We start from the raw sequence: 17,124 nt of genomic DNA, 5'->3' as shown, positions 1-17,124 counted from the left end.
AAATCCACCAGCCGCTCCTTGGAAACCCTATGGGGCAGTTCTATAGGGTCACTATGAGTCGGAATTCACTCAAAGGCAGTGCATCAACGGGTTAACCTTAATTATGAGATGTAATATAAAAATGCACAAACCAGAGAAGTACAGCTAAGTGGTTTAACAGAAAGTGAATATCCATGCAAGCACCAACCAGGACAAGAAAGAGAACATTGCCAGCACCCCCAAAGGCTCCCCTTGTGGCCCCCTCCCAATAATAGCCGTTGCCCTACTCTTCAAAGGTAACCACCATCCTGACTTTATTATGTGGTTGCTGTTGTTAGGTACCATCGAGTCAGTTCCGACTCATAGTGACCCTATGTACAACAGAACCAGATGTTCCCGGTCCTGCACCACCCTCACAATCGTTGCTGTTTTTGAGCCCATTGTTGCAGCCACTGTGACAATTCATCTCATCAAGGGTCTTTCTCTTTTTCGCTGACCCTCCACTTTAACAAGCATGATGCCCTTCTCCAGGGACTGGTCCCTCCTAATATTTCCAAAGTACATGAAATGAAGTCTTACCATCCTTGCTTCCAAGGAGCACTCTGGCTGTACTTCCTCCAAGACAGACACGTTCGTTCTTCTGGCAGTCCACGGTATATTCAAAATTCTTCGCCAACACCGTAATTCAAAGGCATCGATTCTTCTTCGGTCTTCCTTATTCATTGTCCAGTGTTTGCATGCATATGAGGTGACTGAAGATACCATGGCTTGGATCAGGTGTACCTCAGTCCTCAAAACAACATCTTTGCTTTTCAACACAATAAAGAGGCCTTTTGCAGCAGATTTGTCCAATGCAATATGTCATTTGATTTCTTGACTGCTGCTTCCATGGATGTTGACTGTGGATCCAAGTAAAAAGAAATCCTTGAACCTCAATCTTTTTTCCATTTATCATGATGTTGCTTATTGGTCCAGTTGTGAGGATTATTGTTTTCTTTATGTTGAGGTTTAATCCATACCAAAGGCTGTAGTCTTTGTTCTTCATTAGTAAGTGCTTCAAGTCATCTTCACTTTCTGCAAGCAAGATTGTGTCATCTGCATATCACAGGTTGTCTTCCACCAATCCTGATGCCAAGTTCTTCTACATATAGTTCAACTTTTCGGGTTATTTGCTCAGCATACAGATTGAGTAAGTATGGTGAAAGGATACAACCCTGTTTGATGCACACATTTCCTGATTTTAAACCATGCAGTATTCCCTTGTTCTGTTTGAACAACAATTTGTCTACGTACAGGTTCCACGTGAGCATAATAAAATGTTCTTGGAATTCCCATTCTTTGCAGTGTTATCCATAATTTGTGATGAGCCACACAGTTGAATGTTTTTGCATAGTTAATGAAACACAGGTAACGTCTTTCTGGTATTTTCTGCTTTTAGCCAAGATACATCTGACATCAGCAATGATATCCCTTAATCCATGTCCTCCTCTGAATCTGGCTTGAATTTCTGTCAGTTCCTTTGGAATGGGCACAAATACAGATCTCTTCCAGTTGGTTGGCCAGGTAGCTGTCTCCCAAATTTCTTAGCACAGATAAGTGAGCACCTCCAGCACTGTATCCATTTGTTGAAACATCTCAATTGGCATTCTGTCAATTCCTGGAACCTTGCTTTTTGCCAATGCCTTCAGTGCAGCTTGGACTTCTTCCTTCAGCACCATCAGTTCTTAATCATATGCTACCTCCTGAAATGGCTAAATGTTGACCAATTCTTTTTGGTAGAGTGACTCTGTGTATTACTTCTATCTTCTTTTGATGCTTCCTGGGTATTTCAATATTTTCCTCGTAGAATCCTTCAAAATAACAACTCAAAGCTTGAATTTTTTCTTCAGTTTTTTCACCTTGAGAAATCGCTGAGTGTGTTCTTCCCCTTTTGTTTTCTAACTCTAGGTCTTTGCACATTTCGTTCTAATACTTTACTTTGTCTTCTCAAGCTGCCTTTGGAAATCATCTGTTCAGCTCTTCTACTTCATCATTTCTTCCATTCACTTTAGCTACTCTACATTCAAGAGCAAGCTTCAGAGTTTCCTCTGACATCCCTTTTTTTTTTTTTCTTTCCTGCCTTTTTAAGGACCTTTTGCTCTCTTCATGTCTGATGTTCTTCATGTCATTCCACAACTCTTCTGGTCTTCGGTCATTAGTGTTCAATGCATCAAATCTATCCTTGAGGTGATCTCCAAATTCAAGTGGGATATGCTCAAGGTCATATTTTGATTCTCGTTGGATTTAATTTACTTCAGCTTCAACCTGAACTTGCATATGAGAGACTGATGGTCTATTCTACAGTCAGCCCCTGGCATTGTTCCGACTGATGATATTGAGCTTTTCCATTGTCTCTTGCCACAGATGTAATTGATTTGATTCTTGCATATTCCATCTGGCAAGGTCCATGTGTATAGTCACCATTTATATTATTGAAAAGGGTATTTGCAATGTGAGAGTCATTGGTCTTGCAAATTTCTATCATACAATCTCTGCCATTTCTATCACCAAGGCTATATTTTCCAACTACAGATTCTTCTTCGTTTCCAACTTTTGTATTCCAATCACCAGTAATTATCAGTGCATCTTGGTGGCATGTTTGACCAACTTCAGACTGAAGTTGGTAGAAACCTTCAATTTCCTTATCTTTGGCATTAGTGGTTGGTGCATAAGTTTGAATAATAGCCATATTAACTTTATTATAACCACTTACTTTTCTTTTTAACACTTAAGCATGCATAACTAAACTGTTGTTTAGTTTGCCTAGTTTTTTGAACATTATATAAATAGAATCATGCAACAGTTATTCTTTTGTGGCTTTGCCTTATTTTGCTTACATTATGTTCATGAAATTCATCTATGTTGTTGCATATAGCTGTAGCTCATTTATTTTCCTTGTTGTGAAGTATATTACTGCCCCCCACTCCATGGTGTTCCAGTAATACTGGCCTTCTTTCTAGTCCTTAAATATGCTGAGTTAGTTCCCATCTTAGGGTATTTGCATAATATTCTCTCTCCCAACCATCCATCACCTTCCCCACTCTCACACAAGTCTGGCCGCATTCAACACCACCATGCTTCCTAAGCTGGGAACTCACGGCCCCAATCCAGAGACTCCTGCCCCTTTGCCCAGCCACTGGCCCAGGGAGACCATGAGCTTGCAACACACTCCTCCTCCTCTGATGCCCTATTAGTGCCTTGCTGGCCAAGTCAGCACAGCATGTACACATTGGCATAAGGTGGACAGTTTCTCAATTGAAACCCATTTTCACCAGCAGCAGCCAAGCGAGAGCTGTAGATCTGTGACATTTGACACTGCCCTGCCCCCTAAACCTGTAGCTTTTGGCTGAGTCCAAGGTGCCTGCCCTTTAGCCTAGTCACTGGTGCAGGCAGTCCATGGACTTGCAACACCCTTAACCCCCACCGATCTTCCATCCCAGGACCTTGCGGACTGACCTGGCACAGGACGCGCTCATTAGGACAAAGCAGGCAGGGTTCCCAGCTGAAGTCCATTTTCAGCTGCAGCCACCAAGTAGGAGCTGAATGTCTGTGACATTCGACCCTGGTCCACACCCTAAGAGGAGCCTCAACCACCCACACTGGGGGTCTGAGGGCTAGTGGTACCACCCACTTCATCCAACCACCCACAATGGGAGCCTGAGAACCAGTTGCACCCCCTAATCCCTTCAGCCAATGGCACCAGGCACCCAAGGACCAGCTGCACTACTCCTCCCCCCACTAAGCACTCTAACAGACAGGGGCACATGCTCCATCCAGGCACCTGGGGGCACCCGACAGCCCCCTTCCTTGTCTCTTGCATTGCCCCCCACTGCAACCTGTGCCTGATCTGAACACTTCCACACAACCCTGCCTGCCCAAGACTATAGGTGAGAATCTCCACACCACACACTTGGTGACTGATGACCCAGGCACCTTTGGCCTGAACATCCAGCAAGTGGTGGAACACACACACAACACCCAACCCAGCAACCAAGGGGAACACCCCCTCCACCCATGCACAGGTGACCAGCAGGAGAGATACATCGCCTCACCAAAAATACCACCGACATCCTTAGCAGCCCCACAATAACAGTGAATAGAGTCCCAGGCTCACACACCACGTAGCTGTTCCACCCACCTGGCGACAGGAGGTGAGAACTTCAACGTGGCCAGATTAATGATCAGAGCAACACACACACACACAGAGCCTACTTGTATATATCAAAGCAAAAATTCAGGGTGCAGTAAACAAACATACAATAAATAAATAAACATAATAACTTCTTGATGCCTCAGAGACAATGGTCAATATCAAATCACATACAGAAGCAGGACAAGATGACTCCAGCAAGCAACCACTATGAAGAATCAGAAAACCTCCCAAAGGAAGATAACACAGTGGAACTACCTGATGAAGAATTCGAAAGACTAACATAAAGAGCTTGCCAAGATATCAAGAAGGAGATCAGGCAAAACACAGACCAAACTAAGGAACACACAAAGCAATAGAAGAATTCAGGAAAACAATACAAGAGCAAAATGACAGAATAGATAAGCTACACGAAACCATATAGAAACAGCAATTAGAAATCCTAAAGATTAACAATAAAATTTCAGAATTAGACAACTCAGTGGAAGGTCATAGGAGCAGAATTGAGACAATGGAAGTCAGAATTAGTGAGAGTGAAGATAAATCCCTTGCCATCAATTTGTTTGAGGAAAATTCAGAAAAAAGAACAAATAAAAATTAAGAAAGCATAAGAATTACCTGGGATACTATCAAGAGAAAAATCCTACGAGTGACTGAAGTTCCAGAACAGGGGGGATAACAGAAGATACAGAGAGAATTGTTGAAGATTTGATTGCACAAAACTTCCCTAATACCAGTAAGACTAAGCTCAGATTACTCAGCAGAAACCATGCAGGCAAGAAGGTAATGGGATGACATATATACAGCCTTGAAGGGAAAAACTGCCAACCAAGAATTATATATCCAGAAAAATTGCCTCTTAAATACTATGGTGAAATTAGGTCACTTCCAGATAAACAGAAATTAAGGCAATACATAAAAACCAGACCAAAATTACATGAAATATTAAAGGATGTCTTCTGGTTAGAGAACCAACATCAGACAACAATCCAACACTAAGACACAGAACAGATCAACCAGATACCAACTGTAATCATTAAGGTTGTGTGTAAACTTGTCTGGGCCATAATTTTCTGTGGTTTGGCAGTCATATAATGATGTAATCATCTTCATGATGGGATCCGCTGTGAGTAGTCAATCAGTTAAAAGGGAGTTTCCTTGAGGGTGTGGCCTGCATTCAATTTAGGTAGACTTACTGGCAAAGCTCACGGGCTTTTGTTCTCTCTGGATCCTGCAGCTAGTTCCTGTTCATCTGACCTCTGGTTCTTGGGACTTGAACTAGCAGCTTACCTGCCAGTCAAATGATTCATTGGCCTCCACAGTCTGTGAGCCAGTGGCCTACCAGCTTGCCTGCTGATCTTGGGATCTGTTGGCCTCCACAGCCTGTGAGCCAGAGGCTTGCTGTCTGACCTGCTGATCTTGGGTTCACCAGCCCCTGCACCTACATGAGTCAGGAGAAGCCTCCAGCCTGACTCATGGACTTAAGAGTTCCCAGCCTGTACAACTGTGTGAGCCAATTCCTTGATATAATTCTCTCCCTCTGTCTCTCTCTCTCTATATACATGTATATATAGAGAGAGATACTTGAGAATCCAGGCTGAGACATCAATCCAGAGAGAGAATTCTCAAAAACAGAACAAAGCTAAAAGACTGAAAATAGAAAAACAGAGACATTACTATGTAAATGATGACAATGTCAAAACAAAATAGTGTAGCCATAGAACTCTACATGGGGAGGAAGTCAAGGTGATATTAAGAAATAAAAGACTGGTTAACACTTAGGAAAATACAGGTAAATTTTAAGGTAACCACAAAGGAAGTTAACAAACCTATCCAGAATAAAAAAGAGGAAAATCGTAAAGAGTCAGCAACCACAAAATCAATAATAATGAAAGAGATGAAAAGAAAATACAGAACCAACAAGAACTCACCACAGAAAATTAAGCAGAACAAAGGAACTGTCCACGCCAAAAAAGAAAATGACAGCAGTAAACTCATGCCTATCAATTACAATGACTGTAAATGGCCTGAATACAGGAGAAAAGAGACATAGAGAGGGGCAGGATGGATAAAAGCATGATCCATTTATATGCTGCCTAGAAGAGACACAGGTTAGACACAAAGGCATAAACAAACTAAAAAACTCAAAGGATGGGGAAAAATATAACAAACAATAAATAAACAAGAGCAGGAGTAGCAACATTAATCTTCAATAAGATAAACTTTACAGCAAAATCCACCATAAAAGAGAATGAAGAAAAAAAGAGAATGAAGGGCACTACATAATGATTAAAGGGTCAGTACACCAGGAAGACATTACTATAATAAATATATACGCATCCAATGACAGGGCTGCAAAATACGTAAAACAAACTCTAATGGCATTGAAAAGCGAACTAGACAGTTGCATAAAAATATTAGGACACTTCTATACACAATTTTTGGTAAAAGACAGCATATCTAGAAAGAAACTCAATAAAAATACAGAAGATCTAAATGCCATAATCAACCAACTTGACCTCATAGACATATACAGAACACTCCACCCAACAGCAGCCAAGTATACACTCTTTTCCAACGCACATGGAACATTCTCCAGAACAGACCACATTTTAGGCCACAAAACAAGCCTCAATAAAATCCAAAACATTGGAATAAAACAAAGCACCATCTCTGATCATAATTCCATAAAAGTAGAAATCAATAACAGAAACAGCAAGAAAAAAAAATCAAATACATGGAAACTGAACAACACCTTGCTTAAAAATTACTGGGTAATAGAAGAAATCAAGGATGGAATAAAAAATCTATAGAATCAAATAAGAATGAAAACACGTCTTACCAAAAACTTTGCAGCACAGCAAGCAGTGTTTAGAGGTGTAGCAATAAAAGCACTTGTATAAAAATACGAAAGGACCAAAACCAAAACATTAACCCTACTACAAAAACAAATAAAAACAGAGCAGCAAAAGGCCCCCCAGTCACCAGAAGAAAGGAAATAATAAAGATTAGAACAGAAATAAATGAAATAGAGAATAGAAAAACAATGGAAAGAATCAACAAGACCAAAAGTTGGTTCTTTGACAAGATCAACAAAATCAACTAACCGCTGGCCAAAGTGACAAAAGAAAAACAGGAGAGGATGCAAATAACGCAAATAAGAAATGAAATGAGTGATACCATAACAGACTCAACTGAAATAAAAAGGATCATATCAGAATACTATGAAAAATTGTACTCCAACAAATTTGAAAACCTCTAGGAAATGGACAAATTTCTAGAAATACACTATCTAAACAAACACAAACTGAGGTAGAAAAAACTAAACAGACCCATAACAAAAGAAAAGATTGAGGAGGTAGTAAAAAAAAAAAAAAAAACTCTCAGTAACAACAACAACAACAAAAAAGTCCTGACCTGATGGCTTCACTGGAGAATTCTACCAAACATTCAAAGAGAGATAATAGCAATACTACTGAAGTTATTTCAGAACACAGAAAAGGAAGGAATACTCCCAAACTCATTCTATGAAGCCAGCATAATTCTGATACCAAAGCCAGGCAAATGAACCACAAAAAAAGAAAACTACAGACCAGTATTCCTCAAGAACATAGACACAAAAATTCTCAACAAAATTCTAGCTAATAGAATTCAACAGCATATCACACACAAAAATATATATCATGGCCAAGTGGAATTCATACTAGGTATGCCGGGATGGTTCAACACTAGAAAATCAATTCACGAATTCTACCACATAAATGAAACAAAAGAACCACCTGATCTTATCAATTGACAAAGAAAGGCATTTGACAATGGCCATCACCCATCCCTGATAAAAAAAAAAGTCTCAGCAAAACAGGAATAGAAGAAAAATTCCTTGACATAATAAAGGACATTTAGAGAAAGCCAACATCATTCTCAACAGACTGAATGCATTCCCCTTCATAACAGAACCAGACAAGGATGCCCTTTATCATCACTCTTATTCAACATTGTGCTGGAAGTTCTAGCTAGAACAATAAAGTAAGAAAATAAATAAAGGGCATCCAAATTGGTACGGAAGAGGTCAAACTATCCCCTATTCACAGATGATATGATCTTATATATAGAAAAACTCAAAGAATCCACAAGAAAGCTACTGGAACTAATAAAAGATTTCAGCAGAGTAACAGGATACAAAATTAACACACAAAAATCAGTTGAATTCCACTAGACCAACAAAGAAAAGTTCGAAAAGGAAGTCACCAAATCAATATCAAGAAGATAAATCTAACCAGGGACACAAAAGACCTATACAAAGAAAAGTACAAAACACTACTGCAAGAAAAGTGACCTACCTAAGTGGAAAAACATACTATGCTCATGGATAAGAAGACTCAACATTGTGAAAATGTCAATACTACTAAAACGATCTATGGATGCAATGAAATTCCAATCCAAATTCCAACAGCATTTTTTTAATGAGACAGAGAAACAAATCACGAACTTTATATGTAAAAGGAAGAGGTCCTGGATAAGTAAAGCATTACTGAAGAAGAAGAACAAAGTTAGTGGTCTCAAATTACCTGATCTTAGAACCTATTATACAGCCATGGTAGTCAAAACAGCCTAGAACTGGTACATAACAGATGCATAGGCCAATGGAACAGAATTGAGAATGCAGATGTAAATTCATCCATCTATAAGCAGTTGATATTTGACAAACGCCCAAAATCTGCTAAATGGGGAAAAGACAGTATCTTTAACAAATGGTGCTGGCATAACTGGATGTCCATCTGTGAAAAAATGAAACAAGATCTCACACCATTCAAAAAGTTAACTCAAAATGGATCAAAGACCTAAATATAAAATTTAAAATGATAAAGATCATGGAAGAAAAAATAGGGACAACATTAGGGTCTCTAATACATGGCATAAATAGGATACAAACCATAATCAACAATGCACAAACACCAGAAGCTAAACTAGGTAACTTAACCCAGTGCTGTTGAGTCGATTGGAGCTCCTAAAAATTAAATACTTATGCTCATTAAAAGACATCATCGAAACAGTAAAAAGAGAACCTACAGACTGGGGAAAAAAATTTGGCTACGACATGTGTGACTAAAAAACCCATCACCGTCAAGTCGATTCCAACTCATAGTGACCCCATAGGACAGAGTAGAACTGCCCCACAGAGTTTCCAAGGAGCACCTGGTGGAATCGAACTCCTCTTAACCACTAAGTCACCAGGGTTTACAACATGTACGATAAGGGTCTAATCTCTAAAATCTACAAGATACTGCAACACCACAACAACAAAAAGGTAAATAACCCAATCAAAAAATTGGCAAAGGATATGAACAGACATTTCACCAAGGAAGACATTCAGGAGGCTAACATACACATGAAGAAATATTCGCGATCATTATCCATTAGAAAATTTTAAATCAAAACTACACTGAATTACCATCTCACCCAGACAATATTGGCACTAATCCAAAACAAAGAAAATAATAAATGTTGGAGAGGTTGTGGGGATACTGGAACTCTTATACACTGGTGGTGGGAATATAAAATGGCACAATCACTTTGGAAAATGATATGGCACTTCCTTAAAAAGCTAGAAATAGAATACCATACAGTTCAGCAATTCCACTCCTAGGAATATACCCTAGAGAAATAGGAGCCGTCACGTGAGTAGACATATACAAACTCTTGTTCAATGTAGCATTATTGACAATAGCAAAAAGATGAAAACAACCTAAATGCCCATCAACAAATGAGTGGATAAAAACAACTTCTGGTACATACACACAATGGAGTACTATGCAACCATAAAGAACAATGATGATTCTGTGAAACATCTGACAACATGGTTGAATCTGGAAGGGATTATGCTGAGTGAAATAAGTTAGTCACAATAGGACAAATATTGTGTGAGACCACTGTTATAGAAATCAAGTGAAGGTTTACACCCAGACAAAAAGCATTTTTTGATGATGATGATGCTGGGAAGGAGGGGAGGGAAAATCACTAACTAGGTAGTAGACAAGTGTCACCTTCGGTGAAAGCATGACAACACACATTGCAGGGGAAGTCAGTACAACTGGACTTAAAGCAAAGGAGTTTCCAATACACATCCAAACACTTTGAGGGACCAAGCAGTTGGGGCTGGGGTCTGTAGGCCAGTCCCAGGGGACATCTACGCCAAATGGCATAACATAGTTCACAATGAAAATGTTCTACAACCCACTTTAGTGAGTAGCGTCTGGGGTGTTAAAAGCTTGTGAGTGGCCATCTAAGATACATCTATTGGTCCCATCCCATCCAGAGCAAAGAAGAATGTAGAAAACCAAAGACACAAGGGAAATATTAACCCAAAGGACTAAAGGACCATGTGAACTAGAGACGCCTCTAGCCTGAGCCCATAGGAACTAGATGGTGCCCAGCTACCACCACCAACCACTCTAAAAGGGATCACAACAGAGAGTCCCAGGCAGAGCAGGAGAAAAAATGTAGAACAGAATTCAAATTCACAAAAAAATACCAGTCTTACTGCTCTGACAGAGACTGGAGAAACCACTGGAACTATGGCCCCTAGACACTCTGCTATTCCAGAACTGAAACTACTCCCAAAGCTCACTTTCCAGAAAGAGATTAGACAGGCCTGTAAACAAAAAATAATACACATGAGGAAAGTGCTTCTTAGTTCAATCAAATACAAAAGACCAAATGGGCAACTACTGTCTAGAAGCAAGTCCAGAGGGCCGGAAGGGACAGAAACTAGATAAATGGACACAGCAAGCCCAGGGTGGAAAGGGGGAGTATACTGTCACATTGTGGGGGTTGAAACCGATGTTACAGAACAATACGGGTACAAATGTTTGAATGAGAAATTAACTTGAGCTGTGAACTTTCACCTAAAGCATAATGTACATACATTTATACATATATACACACACACACACCCCCAATAAAAGGGCTCCAAAACACATAAAATGAACTCCAAAAGAGAAATAGACAACTCCACATAATAGTAGAAGACTTCAACACATCACTTACAGTAAAGGACAGAATATCTAGAAAGAAACTCATTAAAGACACAGAAGATCTAAATGCCACAATCAACTAACCTGACTTCACAGACATGTTATAGAACATTCCACCCAACAGCAGCAAAGTATACATTCTTTTCCAATGCACATGGAACATTCTCCAGAACAGACCACATTTTAGGCCACAAAGCAAGCCTCAGCAAAACCCAAAACATTGAAATAATACAAAGCAACTTCTCTGATCATAACGCCATAAAAGTAGAAATCAATAACAGAAATACCAAGAAAAAAAATCAAACAGATGGATACTAAACAACACCTTACTTAAAAACTACTGAGTAATAGAAGAAATTAAGGCTGGAAAAAAAATTCATAGAATCGAATAAGAATGAAAACACACCTTACCAAAACATCTGGGACACAGTAAAAGCAGCACTTAGAGGTCAATTTATAGCAATAAGCACACATATCAAAAAAGAAGAATGGGCCAAAATCAAAATATTAACCCTACAACTTGAAGAAATAGAAAGAGAGCAGCAAAAGGAGCCCACAGGCACCAGAAGAAAGGAAATATTAAAGATTAGAGCAGAAGTAAATGAAACAGAAAACTGAAACAACAAGAGTAAAATTTGGTTCTTTGAAAAGATAAAAAAAATTGACAAACACTGGCCAAATTAACAAAAGAAAAACAGGAGAGGAAGCAAAAAACCCAAACAAGAAATGAGACGATGATATCACAACATACTCAACTGAAATAAAAAGAATCATAACAGAATATTATCAAAAACTATATTCCAAGAAATTCAGAAACCTAGAGGAAATTGACACATTTCTAGAAGGACTCTACCTACCTAAACTAACACAAACTGAGGTAGAAAAACTAAACAGACCCATAACAAAAGACATTGCAACAAACACACCAAAAAACCCAAACCTGTTGCCATTGACTAAATTCCAAATTACCGCAACCATATAGGACAGAGTACAGCTGTCTCATGTGGTTTCCAAGGAATAGCTGGTAGATTCAAATTGTCAGTGTTTTGGTTAGCAGCACAGCTCTTAACCACTGTGGCACCAGGGTTCTGAAGACATTAGAGGTAAAGAAAAAAAATAAAAGCTACCATCACCAACAATAACAAAAAGCCCTGGCCTGAACAGCTTCACTGGAGAATTCTACCAAACATTCAGAGAAGAGTTTACACCAATACTACTCAAACTATTTCAGAGCATAGAAAAGGATGGAATACTCCTGAATTCATTCTACGAAGCCAGCATAATTCTGAAACCAAAGACAGGCAAACATAACACAAAAAAGAAAACTACAGACAAATGTTCCTCATGAATATAGATGCAAAATTCGCAACAAAATTCCAGCCAGTAGAACTTAACTGCATATCGAAAAAAAATTCATCACAACTAAATGGAATTCATACCAGGTATGTAGGGATGGTCCAAGATTAGAAAAATGTATCAATGTAATCTACCTCATAAATAAAACAAAAGAATCACATGATCAACTCAATTGACACAGAAAAGGCATTTGACAAAGTCCAATACTCATTCCTGATAAGAAATCTCAGCAAAATAGGAATAGAAAGGAAATTCCTTGACAAAATAAAGGGCATTTATACGAAACCAACAGCCAACATCATTCTCAAGAGAGATAGACTGAAAGCATCTCCCTTCTGAAACGGAACAGACAAGGATGCCCTTTATCATCATTCTTATCCAACATTGTGCTGGAAGTCCTAATTAGAGCAATAAGGCAAGAAAAAGAAATAGAAGGCATCCAAATTGGTAAAGAAGAGTAAAACTATTCCTATTCACAGATGATATGCTCTTGTACACAGAAAACCTCAAAGAATCCACAAGAATTACTGGAACTAATAAAAGATCTCAGCAAAGTATCAGGAGACAAGATTAACATACAAAAATCAGTTGGATTCCTCTACACCAACAAAGCTACACCAAATCAATACCATTTACCATAGCCCCCAAGAAGATACCATACTTAGGAATAAATCTAACCAGAGACATAAAAGACCTATACAAACCAAACTATAAAACACTACTGCAAGAAACCAAAAGACACATAAGTGGAAAAACATATCATGTTCATGGATAGGAAGATTCAACATTGTGAAAATGTCAATAGTACCCAAAGTGACCTACAGATGCGATGCAATCCTGATCCAAATTCCAACAGCATTCTTTAATGAGATGAAGAAACACATCTGTAAAAAAAATGAAAAAAGATCCACACCTCACACCAGACACAAAAACTACTAACTCGAAATGGATCAAAGGCCTAAATATAAAATCTAAAACTTTACATTGAAAGGGAAAAGGCCCCATATAAGTAAAGCATTATTGAAGAACAACGTGAGAGACTTCATACTACCTGATCTTAAAACCTATTATACACCCACAGTAATCAAAACAGCCTGGTACTGGTACAACAGCGGTCACATAAACAAATGGAACAGTACTGAGAACCCAAACATAAATTCATTCATCTACAAGCAGCTGATATTTGACAAAGGGCCAAAGTCTGTTAAATCGGGAAAAGATGGTCTTTTTAACAAATGGTGCTGGCATAACTAGCTGTCTATCTAATAAAATGAAACAAGATCCATATCTCACACTATACACAAAAACTAACTCAAAATGGATCAAAGACCTAAATGTAAAATCTAGGATGATAGAGATCACAGAAGAAAAAATAGGGACAAGGCTAGGGGCCCTAATACATGGCATTAATAGGATATAAACCATAAGTAACAATACACAAATGCCAGAAGATAAACTAGATAACTGGGAGCTCCTAAAAATTAAACACTTATACTCATCAAAAGTGTTCACCAAAAGAGTAAAAAGAGAACCAATAGACTGGGAAAAAGTTTTTTTGCTATGACATATCTGACAAGGGTCTAATCTGTAAAATCTATAAAATATTTCAACACCTCAACTACAAAAAGACAGACAGACATTGGCAGCCAACATGGCATTACAGACAGAAACACCATGCCACCCCTCTTCAGCAAAGACCTGAAAAACTAAGTAAAACAGATACAAATGTCCATCCAGGAAAGAAAGCATCCAATGAAAGGATAAAGAACCAGATCAAGCACCAAATGGAATAAGAAGCTCACAGACGGAGGCAGAGCCAGGATGGCAGAATAGACAGTGCTTCCGGCGAGCCCTCTTTACAATAAAGACCTGAAAAAACAAGTAAAACGAGTACATTTGTGACGAGCTGGTAGCCCTAAGCTTCAAAGGCAAGCTTAGAGAACAAACTGAGGAGCAGGGGAAGGAGGAAACGGTTCAGAAGTGGAGAGGAGTTACCGGACCTGAATTGTGGACAGCCCTCTGGCACCATTCCTGGAGTGGTGACGGCGGGCTGGTACTAATGTTTGGCCGCAGTTTCCTCAGAGAGGAGCAGCCAGCCGCACAGCCTACTCGCACCTCTGGAACCTGAGAAGAACAGCGCTCTCAGCAAAAGCTAAGTACTTGCATATATTTTACCGTGCCCCTCCACCCCCCAGCCGGCTTCAGTGGCTGAATTCCCTGGGCCTGAGATAGGCCCTGTTGACCACCTAGAGCCATCCTCCTGGCCTTGGAGAAGGAAAAAAATTGCAACTGGGGGAGAAGATAATTTGCTAGCTACACTAACCAGGGGAGCTCAGAACAGAAGCAGCTCCTGTTCAGGCATAAACAGTCCATGGACTTTGAGCGTATTTCCCTTCTGCATGGACCTGTGTGGGCCTATTTGGGGGAGAATAGACCCCTGTTGGCAGACTCCAACCATTTCAGCTGTGCAGTAGAGAGGTGGGTGTTTGATGTTTGACATTGCTTTGCCTGTTAAACAAGGTCCTCACCTACCCACATCAGGGACCTAAGGACTGGTAGCTCCACTCAGGTCACCCAGCCACCCGCGACAGGGGTCCAAGCATAACTGGTACATCCCAGTCCTTACAACCAAAAACTTTGAGTGCCCACGGTCTGTCTGCAGAACCCATCCACATGCATGCTCTAGGGAACAGGGATGTGCTTTCCTCAGAGACACTTGAGCGTGACCCCCTGCTGCAACGAGATCCAAGTATACATGCCAATCACCCCTCCCCGTCTAAGGCTGTAGGAAAGAGCCTGTACCACACACTTGATGATCAGCTACCTGGAAACCTGAGCTGAATTCATACAAGAAAACTGAATGGACTCTTAGACTGATACACCTGGTAACAGCTCTAGCCATCTGGGGACAGGACATCAGAGCTCCAAAGACGAAAATAATCAAGCTAGCTCAATCAAGCAACCCATTAGGGTATACCAAAACAAAACAAAGCAAGAAGCTATGACACAGTCAGCAAGCATAAACTAATACAATAACTTATAGATGGCTTGGAGACAAAAATTAATATCAAGTCACATAAAGAAACAGACCATGATCACCTCAACAAGCTCTCAAAACAAAGAATCCAGGGATCTTCTAGATGAAAGTGCATTCCTGGAATTACCAGAGCCAGAATACAAAAGTTTAAAATACAGAACCCTTCAAAACATCCGGAAGGAAATCAGGCAATATGCAGAACAAGCCAAGGAACACACAGATAAAACAATTGAAGAAATTAGAAAGATTATTCAGGAATAGAATGAAAAGTTTAATAAGCTGGAAAAATCCATAGACAGACAGCAATCAGAAATTCAGAAGTAGATAACTCAATAGAAAGTCAGAGGACCAGAATCGAGCAAGGAGAAGCCAAAATTTCTGAACTCGAAGATAAATCACTGGGCACTAATATATTTGAAGAAAAATCAGATTAAAGAACTTTAAAAAATGAAGAAACCTTAAGAATCATGTGGACTCTATAAAGAGAAATAACCTATGAGTGATTGGAGTACCAGAACAGGGAGGGATAACAGAAAATACAGAGAAAATTGTTGAGGCTTTGCGGGCAGAAAACCTCCCTGATATTGTGAAAGACAAGAAGATATCTATCTAAGATGCTCATCGAACTCCACATAACGTAGATGTTAAAAAGGTCACCAAGACATATTATAATCCAAATTGCCAAAACCAAAGATAAAGAGACAATTATAAGAGCAGCGAGGGATAAATGGAAAGTCACCTACAAAGGAGAGCCAATAAGAATAAGCTCAGACTACTCAGCAGAAACCATGCAGGCAAGAAGGCAATGGGATGACATATTTAAAAAATTGAAGGAAAAAAATTGCCTGCCAAGAATCATACATCCACCAAAACTGTCTCTTAAATATGAAGGTGAAATTAAGACATTTCCAGATAAACAGAAATTCAGGGAATTCGTAAAAACCAAACCAAAACTACAAGAAATACTAAAGGGAGTTCTTTGGTTAGAAAATCAATAGTACCATGTATCAACCCAAGACTAGACCACTGGGCAGAGTGATCAGAAGTCAACCCAGACAGGGAAATCCAAAAAACAAAGCAAGATTTAAAAAAAAAAAAAGCTCAAAACAGGGTAACAGTGATGTTTTTATATAGAAGACAGCATTAAAATAATAAAGAGGGACTACAAAATGTAATCGTAGATCTTCAATACGTTTAAATTTAGAAAAATAGGGGTAAATAATGAGGTAACCACAAAAGAGACAAACCATCCTACTCAACAAAATAAAACACAAGAAAAAAATAGAGACTCAGCAGAAACAAAACCACCAACAACGAATATGAGGAAAGGACAATATATAAAGAAAATCTACTCAGCACATAAAAAAAAGAAGCTGTCAACACACAAAAAAAGTCATCAAAATGATAGCACTAAATTCATACCTATCCACAATTATGCTGAATGTAAATGGACTAAATGTACCAATAAAGAGACAGAGGGTAGCAGAATAGATTAAAAACAAGATCCGTCTACATGCTGCCTACAAGAG

The sequence above is a fragment of the Loxodonta africana genome, chromosome 18 (assembly GCF_030014295.1).
Source record: "Loxodonta africana isolate mLoxAfr1 chromosome 18, mLoxAfr1.hap2, whole genome shotgun sequence".
NCBI classification, from domain to species: domain Eukaryota; kingdom Metazoa; phylum Chordata; class Mammalia; order Proboscidea; family Elephantidae; genus Loxodonta; species Loxodonta africana.
The sequence above is the reverse complement of the archived record's forward strand: the minus strand, read 5'-3'. Positions refer to the sequence as shown.